We start from the raw sequence: 13,127 nt of genomic DNA on the forward strand, positions 1-13,127 counted from the left end.
GGGGGGGACATAATTAAAAGAGCGGGGGTAAGGAGACGAACACTGAGTTCGGCACTAGGCGTAGAATCTCTGGAGTCTGGCCGAGTTCCATGGGTTCGGCTCGAGTCTGTTATCGGATGCATTACGCAGGCAGTACGCTCCTCCGGTGAGAACTTTATCAATAATGAAGGGACCCTCCCACTTAGTTTGAGATTTTCCTTCTTCTTCTCCGATAGGCGTAAAACGAGTTCGCCAACATTATAAGTTTTGGCCCGCACTTCTCCGCTTTGATACCTTCGAGCCTGCTGTTGATAGAATGCGGAATGGGCTTTTGCGACGTCGCGCTCCTCCTCCAGGGCATCTAAGTTGTCCTGCCGATCTAACTCGGCTTCCTTCTCTTCGTACATGCGCACGCGAGGTGAGTCATGGATTATGTCGCAGGGTAGTACTGCTTCTGTGCCGTACACCATAAAATGGTGTGTATCCGATGGTGCGATTCGGCGTAGTCCGCAGCCCCCAAAGTACGGAGTCGAGCTCCTCGACCTAGTGCGTGTCCGATTCTGTCAAGGATCGCACTAGTCTGGGTTTGATGCCGCTCATGATGAGACCATTTGCACGTTCGACCTGGCCGTTTGTTTGGGGATGGTAGACGGAGGCGTAATCGAGCTTAATGCCCATGTTGCCGCACCAAGTTTTCACTTCATCGGCTATGAAGTTTGAGCCATTGTCAGTGATGATGCTGTGGAGGACGTCGTAACGGTGTACAACCCCTGATATGAAGTCTATCACTGGTCCGGATTCGGCCGTTTTAACTGGTTTGGCTTCTATCCATTTGGTGAACTTGTCCACCATGACCAATAAGTATTTTTTCTTATGGCTTCCCCCTTTAAGAGGTCCGACCATATCCAGACCCGAGACCGCGAAGGGCCAAGTTATGGGGATTGTTTGGAGAGCGGTAGGGGGGCATATGGCTCTGATTGGCGAAGAGCTGGCAACCGACGCAATGTTGGACAAGGTCTTGTGCATCTGCCCGGCCTGTCGGCCAATAAAAACCTGTACGGAAGGCTTTGCTGACAAGTGCCCGAGCCGCAACATGGTGCCCGCCGAGTCCAGCATGGATTTCGGCCAAGAGCTGCCTCCCTTACTCTTCGGAGACGCATCTCTGGAGCACTCCGGTGGCGCTTTTCTTATAGAGTTCTCCCTCATGGACTTTGTAGGCCTTGGAACTCCGCACAATACAATGTGCTTCATTTTGGTCCTCAGGGAGCTCCTGCCTATTTAGGTAGGCCAAGAAAGGCTCGGTCCACGGGGCGATTACAACAATGATTTCGTGGGCTGAAGGTGTTATTTCGGTGGCGGAGCCCCCGATTACGTCAGATGGTTCGGCATCTGGGGTTGTATTCGGAGTCGGACTGGTGTTGCCAGACTCCCCTTCCCATATCACGGATGGCTTGAACAACCTTTCCAAGAATATATTAGGTGGGACGGGGTCGCGTTTAGCGCCGATGTGGGTGAGGATATCCGCCGCTTGATTGTTTTCTCGGGCCACATGGTGGAATTCGAGCCCCTCGAACCGAGCTGACATTTTGAGGACGGGATTACGGTAGGCTGCCATTTTTGGATCCTTGGCATCAAAATCTTCGTTTATTTGTGATATTGCGAGGTTTGAGTCCCCGCGCACTTCTAGGCATTGAATGCCCACAGAGACTGCCATCCGAAGACCATGCAACAGGGCCTCGTATTCGGCTGTGTTGTTGGAGTCTGTGTATAATATTTGGAGTACGTATTGGACCGAGTTTCCGTTGTGGGATGTTAGAACTACACCCGATCCCAATCCGGCCAGCATTTTAGAGCCGTCGAAGTGCATGATCCAATTGGAGTAAGCGCCGTACACTTTAGGGAGTTCGGCTTCTGTCCATTCGGCGACGAAGTCAGCCAGTACTTGCGACTTAATGGCTCATCGTGGTTTCTATGTTATGTCGAACGGAAGGAGCTCGATAGACCATTTAGCAATTCGTCTCGTGGCGTCACGGTTGTTTATTATGTCGTTGAGTGGTACCTCGGGGGCCACCATAATCGAACACTCTTGAAAGTAGTGTTGTAGCTTCCGGGATGCCATGAAGACGGCGTATGCTATCTTTTGATAGTGTGGGTATCGGGATTTGCATGGAGTGAGGATAGTGGACACATAATATACCGGCTTTTGGAGTGGGAACTTGTATCCGTCTTCTTCTCGTTCGACGACAAGCACTGTGCTTACAACCTGATGTGTTGCAGCTATGTATAATAGCATAGATTCGCCAGTATTTGGCGCGGTCAGGACTAGATTGCTGGCCAGTAGGGTCTTTATTTCATCCAGTCCGGCCGCGACTGCATACGTCCACACAAAGTGTTCGGTGCGTCGAAGAAGGCAGTAAAGAGGTAGTGCCTTTTCTCCTGATCGGGAGATAAAGCGACTTAAGGCAGCCACACATCCAACTAGTTTCTGGATATGCTTGAGGTCTGTTGGGATAGCCAACTGCGGCAGAGCTCGGATTTTTGCGGGATTTGCTTCGATTCCTCTATTGGAAACGATGAAGTCGAGCAACTTCCTGGAGGGTACGCTGTGACACTCTAAAATTTTTATTTGGTTTTTTTTCAAAAATTTTGTGGTTTTTGAGGACAGGCCTTTTTAAAAAAAATTCTTTTTCAGAAAAACCTTCCACTTAAAAACTTCCTTTGCCTTGGCAAGGATTTTATTTTTTTTCAAACTTTTGTGTTTGATCTTTTGGAACTTCCTCTCTGTTGGTTCTCTCTCAAATTTATTTTTGGGAGTTTTAATTTGTTTTATTTTAAAATGAAGCTCTATGAAAATTTGGGGATTTTCATATCTTGGAACCACCCTTGACTTTGCATTGTTCCCATGTGGTAAAACCCTCCAAAATCTCCCCTACACCTTGTGATCAACCTAAGTTCTCTGTCCCAACTAATCCAAACAAGTTTTGGATTTTATTCTAATTATTTTTCCCTCTCAAATCAATTCTAAAAATTATCTTGAGCCCAAATGATTTTCAAAGCAAGTACCATATTGCATTTGGGTTTTGACCTCAAACCAACTCCCCTGGATAGTCCTTTGTACCCACAACCCAGAACCATCTTGATCCACTCCTTCTCTTTTCAAAATTTTCAAAATTCAGCCTCTGCAAGTTTGGACCAGATTTGCCAAATTTGATGAAATTCATATCTACACTACTCCAAAAATTCCACCAAAATTCAGGCAACCTATTTGAGCAATGAGAAGCCACTCCACCAAGTATCAGCTCAAGGAAAAATCCCTAGATGCCATTTTCATTCTGTCGAACACCTTGCGGGCACTGTTGCTGTTCAAAAATTCAGAAAAGTTCAGATTCAGTGTCGTGTGCGTTCGTCAGTTCCTCTCACGCGCTCACAGTGCCTTTGGCACGTTTCTCTCCGCCTCTTCCTACTGTCTGGAGCACCACACGCTCACTTGGCCTCTTCCTGGCGTCGGTGGCACGATGGCCCGCCCTCGCCGGAGTCTTCCGCGGCGTCGGGACCTCCCGTGGCGGCTGACAGGGGGCAAGAACGGCGGCTCAACGCCATTCCGCGCCGCCCAGCGCTCCCTGTCTCTCCGCGTGGCCTCATGCACGCCAGCGCATGCTCGTGCACCGCCACCGCGACCGGCAAGCACAGGACGCGCTCCCTGCCGCCGACGGGCCCGCGCCGCCCCGTTCTGTCGAACTCCCTCCTAAGCACCGATCTCCAGCTCGATTAGCACCAAAACGGACCCAGTAGACTCCCACGACGGCGCTCGACTCCCTAATCACCCCCGACCGAGCACTGCGCCACCGTAATCGCTCGCCGGAGACCCCGTTCACGGCAACCGCCTCAGGCCGCCTATAAAAAGGGCCCCCGAGCTCAACCTCGTGCACGCCTCATCCCCACTCCGCACCAGCGCCACGCCAGGCCACTCGGAGGACCTCGAGGAGGTCTCCTCCCCCAACTCCGGCCGCCCCGATCCGCCTCGGCCGCCACCTCGATTCGCTCCGGTGAGGCCGTCTCCGGCGCCCAAACCCCGTTCGTTACCCTCTCTAGCTACCAGGAGCATAACCCCCTCTTCAATTTAACCCTTGCAGCCCTCTCCGACGAGCCCCTCGACCACCCGAGCCGCCGTCCGCCGGAGCAAAGCTCGCCGTCGACGTGGTGCTCGCCGACCGCCTCCACCACCATCAACCGACGCGGAAGGGTGCCCTGAGCACGGAGGTACCCTCCGATCCCTCTGCCTCGCCATGGATCACCGCCGGCGACCACCGCGGCTCTCGGGCACCGGCGAACTCTGCCGCCCCGTTTGAACATTTGAACCTGACGAGTGGGACCCCACCGTCAGCCTCTCTGCCCTTTCTATCGAACCGTTTTCTGGAAGCGCCTTCGGGCAAATACGTCTTTCCTCTGGGCTGGCATAGTCGCTACCGAAGCGCTTTCTGTTTTTATAAACTAGCCCCCAGAAAACTTCTATTTCATTACAGATGAGTCCCTGGACAAAAACCTTTATAACTTTTAAGCAGAAAAGTTTTTTTGGTTGATTATATTTCTATTCTCTTTAAAATTTTGTCTAGTTTTTTATCAGATTTATTTGGAAAATATTTGGTATACTTTCTGTGCACTCCTTGGTATTCACGATAGCGCATATATTTTCTTTATACCGTAGATACCGAAGGAGGTGACGGAGCCGCGAACTTCACCGAGCTAGGCTCCGACTACTCTGAACCAGGCAAGCATGTTTGAACTTTTGATATGACGAGTGTCTTGGCATGTTTTGCATTTAGTTAGTTTCATGGCATGTTGATAAGCATATCGATGAATGTCATTTTATGCGATAATGAGGTAAGCGAGTTCGATGATCCATAAGTGGATGGATGTGAGTATGAATGGCCATGGGTTGGCATGAAAATGGGTGAGATGGCAGTGTTGTAGCATGCCAGTCTCATGCCGGACTATGTGACTTCAGTGTCAAACCGTATCGTTCCAGTTCCTCTCATTTTCTTCCCTGTACTACCACATGTTTTCCGCAAGGAATATGGTTTAGTAAGTTGCAAACCGCTTTTCTGGTACACACCAAAAGGAGAGGCCGTGATGATGGTTCCATGGCCCTGGATTAAAGCCAGTCATCCGGTCAGGGGGCATGGGTGTTTCCGGTTGGGACCGAGAGGGGGGCACCCCTTAGAGCGCGCGTATATAAATTTGATCCCATGCTATTCGAGATTGTGATCTCCCCGTCTCAAAAGTTTTTCTTGGACGATGTCTAGGGTGATTCCTAGCATCGAGAGGTAAGGATGGGTGTGTACTGGTTAGCTGTGTTTTCTTCCGAAATACCGTAAACGGAACTAGTCCTTCGTGACTACGGAAATCCGTTGGTTGTGGGAAAAATTTTGTACAAACTCTGCAGAGTCATATATCCCTCCAAATCATCTATTCCATGTCCAAATTCGTATTATCTTGTCTAACAATGACAGTTTTGATGACAGACACCGGTGATTCGCATGAGTGCTAATTCCGGTTAAATGAATATTCCTGTGGATGGACTAACCCATTTATTCTCATGAATTAAATGTTTATTATGAGTATTATTTACTTGTGAATTAAAGCCCTTTCTGTGATGTCGCCCCGACGTCCGACTGTGGCATTTCTTTTAAAGCCCTTTCTGTGATGTCGCCCCGACGTCCGACTGTGGCATTTCTTTTAAAGCCCTTCCTGTGATGTCGCCCCGACGTCCGACTGTGGCATTTCTTTTAAAGCCCTTTCTGTGATGTCGCCCCGACGTCCGACTGTGGCATTTCTTTTAAAGCCCTTTCTGTGATGTCGCCCCGACGTCCGACTGTGGCATTTCTTTTGAAGCCCTTTCTGTGATGTCGCCCCAACGTCCGATTGTGGCATTTCTTTTAAGCCCTTTATGTGGTGTCGCTAAGACGCCCGACTGTGGCATCTTTTTCCTTATATTTAGTTGTTCACCTTTCGAGGCGTCGCTTCAGACACCCGATCGGTAATTATTTATGATCTGTTGGGATTTCAGGCGGACTACCGCCGTTTCCCTTTTACTGACCTTGTTATGATAATTTTGAATGTACATTGGTGAATTTATTCATGACGCATCCATGCATGCATTTGTTATATCTTACGTCCGAACTGTCTTGCGAGTACTTTCAAAGTACTCACTGGCTTGTTGATTTGGCCAGATGCTGACGAAGGCGATTTCATGGATGAAGAGTTCGATAGCGAGTCCGACACTTAGAGGAGTCCCAGTCAGTCTCGTGCGACCCTGGATTTGGTCACTGTTTTATATCCGCTTCCGCTACCAAATAAATTCATCGAGCCTCACCTCGACGCTCGATGAGATGATAGACATAGAGTCTTGTATTTCTCTCCCCGCTGTGTTTTTCCACCACCGCCATATCCTCGAGTCAGTAGTATGCCTCCACACCACTGTGTCATGTCCGCCATTATGTATAATTATTGGCGTGCTTGTAATAATTTGGTTGAGCAACCGTAGTTCAACCCTGTAATATATTTTATGCTACTGGCTTATTGTATCAAGAAATTGTCTACCAGTGAGGAGGATTTCTCTCATACTGGACTCAAAAGATTGGTTTCTCAATAAATATTTTTATTGGAAAACCGGTCGTGACAAGCTTGGTACCAGAGCCAGGCTGGCTGTAGGAAGCCACTAGGTGCGATCGCTAATTAGTTATTAGCATGATAGAGCTAATTTATATTTTTACAATTGTAGTCATTTTCTGTCAGTCAGCATAAATTTATGATCTGACCATGCAGAATTTTTGCCTACTTTTGTAGATGGCCGACCTCAGCTGCGTGTCTCAGACCTTCGCCAACGTGCCCGATGGGTTCGTCAAACTTCTTTCTTTCATCGTGCAGGTCGCGATGGGGCCATCCGTGCGCCCAGTCTTCACACTCTGCCAGCACCGAGTCAACGACAGTCTGACCATGCACCAGGCCGCGGTGCAGTTCAAGGGAGGGTGTGGTGAGTTACGCCGCTTCCGGTTCATGGGAAGAGCAATGCCTACGGAGAGGCATGCTATGCAGATGGCAGCCCGCGAGGCGATAGCTCGTCTAAGGGATGTCCTTCCCGCGATGAAGACTCGTCGTTACCTTTATCTTCCGTGCCATGTGCCTTACACCTGTCACTACACATACTCCTGCGCCAGAGGAGAACGAGACGAGGCTTTTGAGATGCTCATTGAGTATCTCCGGGCCCTGGAGGCAGCCTTCGACAACCTGGTGGACGACTTCGTAGCTACCCGCATGGACTCAGTCCATGGCTGTGCTGCCAACAGGAGGGAGCTCCTACCCATCGCTCCGCCAGTGACTTTTGTCTCGTCATCAGCATCTTTTACGCCTGCTCGTCGCCTGCCTTCTACCGAAGAATTCAACCAAGTTATTGCGCCCACTCCAGCGCGCACTGCACCAACCTTCACGCCCACTCCTGTACGTGTTGCTCCGCCCCTGGCAACCGCTCCGTCCGCTCTGCGCAACACTACACGTATGGAGCCCATTAGCGAGGAGGAAGTCGAGTCCCCAACCTCGCTACGCCTCGCCCTCGGCAGGGCAAAGGAGGTCGTCAACATCTCCGCCTGAGTACGCTTAGCTGCCGTGTATTGTACCGCTTTGTAAGATATCTACATAGGTTGTGAGAAGTAGCCTGTTTGCGCATCATGTAGGATCTGGAGAAGTGCACTGGCCTAAATAACATGTCAGGATTATGTACGCATATCCTGAGTGATGTATTGTATAATTACCGCCCGCGTGTAAGATATGTAATGAGCAGTCCTTCTCCGTGCGCAAGTCGATTTGTTTTTCTTAAGTAAGCTTGGATATTTAATTATATCTGCCAGCTTTATGCATTTATGGATTTGTTTTTGCGACTCTTTCTGCCTTTCTTATGAGTTTTACAAAATATATCCCCAGAGTGAAAAATGTCTCGTCCTTGGACACGTTCCATGCCAACTCCACCAGAGGAAAATTATGATACACAACCCAAGAACGAGTTCACTCAGGGACAGTCAAGCCAACAGGGCAGTGAATCGGCACTTTCACAAATGTGCCGCCTTTATGAGCAGAGTCAGCAACAACATCGGGAGATGATGAACCAAGTCATCAACATGGGAAATCACCATGGACAGTATCAACAGCATTCCAAGTTATCTGAACTACAGAAGACACGTCCTCAAACATTTTCTCACACTGACAAGCCTCTTGAAGCCGAGGACTGGCTTCGAGATATGGAGAGGAAATTAATTATTGCAAAGTGTTCAGATCTCGAGAAAGTACTATATGCTCCACACTATCTCACAGGAGCAGCCGCATCGTGGTGGGAGAATTTTCTGCACATGCATCCCAACGAAAATGACATAACCTGGAATGATTTCAAGGAAGGTTTCCGTGGTGCACATATTCCTAAGAGTATTATGAAAATCAAGAAGAGAGAATTCGATGACCTCAAACAAAGGAACATGACAGTGTCAGATTACAACAGTCAATTTACCCTATTATCCCGCTACGCCAATGAGGAACGTATGACTGAAATCAAGAAGATGGAAAAATTCCTTGACGGTCTGGCGCCCGCGCTTAAATGCCAACTGGTCGTGCACACTTTTCCTAATTTTAAAACACTGGTGGACAAAGCCATTACTCTGGAAAATGAGATACGCAGTCTGGAAGATATCCGCAAACGAAAAAGGGACCAGACTAATCACGCTCGCAATCACCGAAGCAAGACAGATTTTCAAAAGGGTGGGACACACAAATTCTCATCCAATGCCTCACGCCCAATCAAGAATTTTCATGCAAGGGACAAGGAATTCACCTATCGCCCCGGCGTTACTTGTTACGCTTGTGGAGAAGAAGGGCACTATGCCAAACAGTGCCCCAAGCCAAGGAGTTCAACCCCAAAGCCGAACAACGGCGGCAATAATTCAGCACCCAAGCGAAACAATTTCAATCCCAACAATAACCACAGGAAGGGTCATCTGAACCACGTAACCAAAGAGGAGGCACAAAATGCTCCGGATATCGTACTCGGTACGTTTCCTGTCAACACAATACCTGCAATGGTTTTGTTTGATTCTGGAGCTTCTCACTCTTTCATTTCGAAAAGTTTTGCTTTGCAAAATAATTTTTCGATGTTTCCTTTGGAGAAATCCATAATCATCAAGTCCCCTGGGATTCAGCAAGTTTCTCAGAATTACTGTCAAAATGTGGTCATTGAGTTCGAAGGATTGGAGTTTCATGCAAATCTTATTGTATTGGAAAATAAAGGACTGGATGTCATCCTAGGAATGGATTGGCTAACCACCAATAAAGGTTTCATCGACTGTTACAACAGGACCGTGATTCTCACACACCACCAAGGGAAGACAATAAGAGTATCAGCCAAGGAAGGAAAAAGACCCCGGCAACCGAGATTAAATAAGGTGGACGTTTCTGAGCTAAACAAGGTTCCAGTAGTGTGTGAATTTCCAGATGTATTCCCTGAAGAGCTGCCAGGCATGCCACCAGACCGAGAAATAGAATTCCGCATTGAGCTAGCGCCAGGAACCGCCCCCATATACAAGAAACCATACAGAATGGCACCATCCGAGTTGGTCGAGTTGAAGAAGCAAATTAAGGAATTACTGGAAAAAAGATACATTCGAGCCAGATCCTCACCTTGGGGATCACCAATTTTATTCGCCAAAAAGAAGGATGGAACACTAAGATTATGTATTGACTATCGAGCACTTAACATGGTCACATTCAAAAACAAATACCCGATGCCAAGAATAAATGATTTATTTGATCAACTTGCTCAGGCCAAGGTATTCTCAAAAATTGACTTAAGGTCTGGATACCATCAATTGAAGGTACGAACGGAAGATATCCCCAAAACAGCCTTCACCTCCAGATATGGACTGTACGAGTTCACAGTGATGCCATTTGGATTAACTCACGCCCCAGCATATTTTGTTCACCTCATGAACAAAGTATTTATGAAGTTTATGGACAAGTTCGTCGTGGTATTCATCGACGATATTTTGGTATACTCCAAGACACCAGAAGAGCACGTAGAACATCTCAGGATTGTGCTAGGAGAGCTAAGAAAACACCAATTGTATGCCAAGTTCAGCAAGTGCGAATTTTGGCTAAGACAAGTAGGTTTTCTAGGCCACGTGCTGACTCAAGATGGTATCGCAGTGGACCCAGAGAAAGTTAAGGCCGTACTTGACTGGAAATCACCAGCCAGCGTAACGGACATACGGAGTTTCTTGGGAATGGCAGGATATTACCGCAGATTTATTGAAGGATTTTCCACCATAGCCAAGCCTATGACACAGTTGCTCAAGAAAGATAAGAAATTTGAGTGGACAGAAGCCTACGAGAAAAGTTTCCAAGAGCTAAAGCGGAAATTAACAACAGCACCGGTATTAATTGTACCCGACATACACAAGAATTTTGAAGTATATTGTGACGCGTCCAGAAAGGGTCTCGGATGCGTGTTGATGCAAGAAGGCAAGGTTGTCGCCTACGCCTCAAGGCAACTTCGCAAGCATGAGGAAAATTATCCCACTCATGACTTAGAAATGGCAGCAGTTATTCATGCACTCAAGGAATGGAGGCATTTCTTACTTGGGAATCGATGTGAAATATATACGGACCACAAAAGTCTCAAATATATTTTCACGCAGCCAGAACTAAATTTACGGCAACGCCGCTGGTTGGAATTGGTAAAGGATTATGATGTTGGGATCCATTACCATCCAGGGAAAGCAAATGTAGTGGCCGATGCCCTGAGTCGGAACCCCAGCTCCGACGGAAACTATCTGCACAGCTTGAGGCCCGAATTCCATCAAGAATTTGCCAAGCTCAACTTGATAATGGTAGCAGAAGGCACCATATCAAACTTGGAAATACAACCCAACCTTGTGGAGAAAATTAAAGAAGCTCAGCCCGGTCACCCCAGCATTGAAGGAATTAAAAGAAAGTTGAGTATGGGCAAGGCCTCGGAATTCGTAATAGACAATGAAGGAATATTATGGTACGGAGAAAGGCTATGCGTGCCAAACATAGAAGACCTTAAACAGCAAATTTTAGCTGAAGCACACACCACTCCATATTCGATCCACCCCGGAGGAACCAAAATGTATAAGGATATTCAAGAAAGATTTTGGTGGCACGGTATGAAGAGGGACATAGCCGCCTTCATTGCATGTTGCGACTCATGTCAACGCATAAAAGCTGAATATCAGAGACCAGCCGGACTACTGCAACCTAACAAAATACCTGAGTGGAAATGGGATGAAATACGGATGGATTTTATTGTCGGACTACCTCGGTCACGACACGGGAATGATGCCATATGGGTCATCACTGACAGGTTGACCAAAGTGGCACACTTTATTCCAGTGAAGACAACCTACACCACTCAGAGGCTTGCCAGGATTTATCTTTCCCGCATAGTTTGTCTGCACGGTGTCCCGAAGACTATAATATCCGACAGAGGCACTCAGTTCGTCTCAAGATTTTGGGAGCATTTACAACAGGCTCTGGGAACCCAACTAGTCTTCAGTACCGCATACCACCCACAGACTGATGGACAAACAGAACTCGTAAACCAGGTTTTAGAAGACATGCTGAGAGCATGTGTCCTCACATATGGAACAAGTTGGGAAGAAAGCCTGCCATACGCCGAGTTCGCATATAACAATAGCTACCAGGCCAGCCTACAAATGGCACCATTTGAGGCCTTATACGGACGAAGGTGTCGTACCCCGTTAAATTGGTCAGAGACCGGAGACAGCCGCATCTTCGGACCAGACATGCTCAGAGAAGCCGAGGAGAAGGTCAAGCTAATCAGAGACCGACTTAAGACCGCTCAAAGTCGACAGAAGAGTTATTATGATCAGAAACATCGTAGGGTCAGCTTCGAACCAGGTGAGTTCGTATACCTGAGAGTGTCCCCGATGAGAGGATTGCAACGGTTTAAGATTAAAGGAAAGTTAGCACCAAGATTCATTGGACCATTCTGTATAGTGGCACGAAGAGGCACTGTAGCCTACCAGCTAGACTTACCCGAAGACTTGTCCGACATTCACGACGTGTTCCACGTCTCTCAATTAAGGAAGTACGTAAGCAACCCAGAGAAACAAATATCCCATGAAAACATTGATGTGCAGCCAGACCTCACTTATCAAGAATGTCCCGTAAGAATATTAGAGGAATCTGAAATGAGGACCCGACAGAAGACCATCAGGTTTTTCAAAGTCCAGTGGAGCAATCACACCGACAGTGAAGCAACTTGGGAAAGCGAGGATTTTCTTCGGACCGAGCATCCACACCTATTTAAGGATCAGCTGAAATCTCGGGGACGAGATTTTTCCTAAGGGGGTAGGTGTTGTGACACTCCAAAATTTTTATTTGGTTTTTTTTCAAAAATTTTGTGGTTTTTGAGGAGAGGCCTTTTTAAAAAAAATTCTTTTTCAGAAAAACCTTCCACTTAAAAACTTCCTTTGCCTTGGCAAGGATTTTTTTTTCAAACTTTGGTGTTTGATCTTTTGGAACTTCCTCTCTGTTGGTTCTCTCTCAAATTTATTTTTGGGAGTTTTAATTTGTTTTATTTTAAAATGAAGCTCTATGAAAATTTGGGGATTTTCATATCTTGGAACCACCCTTGACTTTGCATTGTTCCCATGTGGTAAAACCCTCCAAAATCTCCCCTACACCTTGTGATCAACCTAAGTTCTCTGTCCCAACTAATCCAAACAAGTTTTGGATTTTATTCTAATTATTTTTCCCTCTCAAATCAATTCTGAAAATTATCTTGAGCCCAAATGATTTTCAAAGCAAGTACCATATTGCATTTGGGTTTTGACCTCAAACCAACTCCCCTGGATAGTCCTTTGTACCCACAAGCCAGAACCATCTTGATCCACTCCTTCTCTTTTCAAAATTTTCAAAATTCAGCCTCTGCAAGTTTGGACCAGATTTGCCAAATTTGATGAAATTCATATCTACACTACTCCAAAAATTCCACCAAAATTCAGGCAACCTATTTGAGCAATGAGAAGCCACTCCACCAAGTATCAGCTCAAGGAAAAATCCCT

The sequence above is a fragment of the Triticum dicoccoides genome, chromosome 7B (assembly GCF_002162155.2).
Source record: "Triticum dicoccoides isolate Atlit2015 ecotype Zavitan chromosome 7B, WEW_v2.0, whole genome shotgun sequence".
NCBI lineage: Eukaryota > Viridiplantae > Streptophyta > Magnoliopsida > Poales > Poaceae > Triticum > Triticum dicoccoides.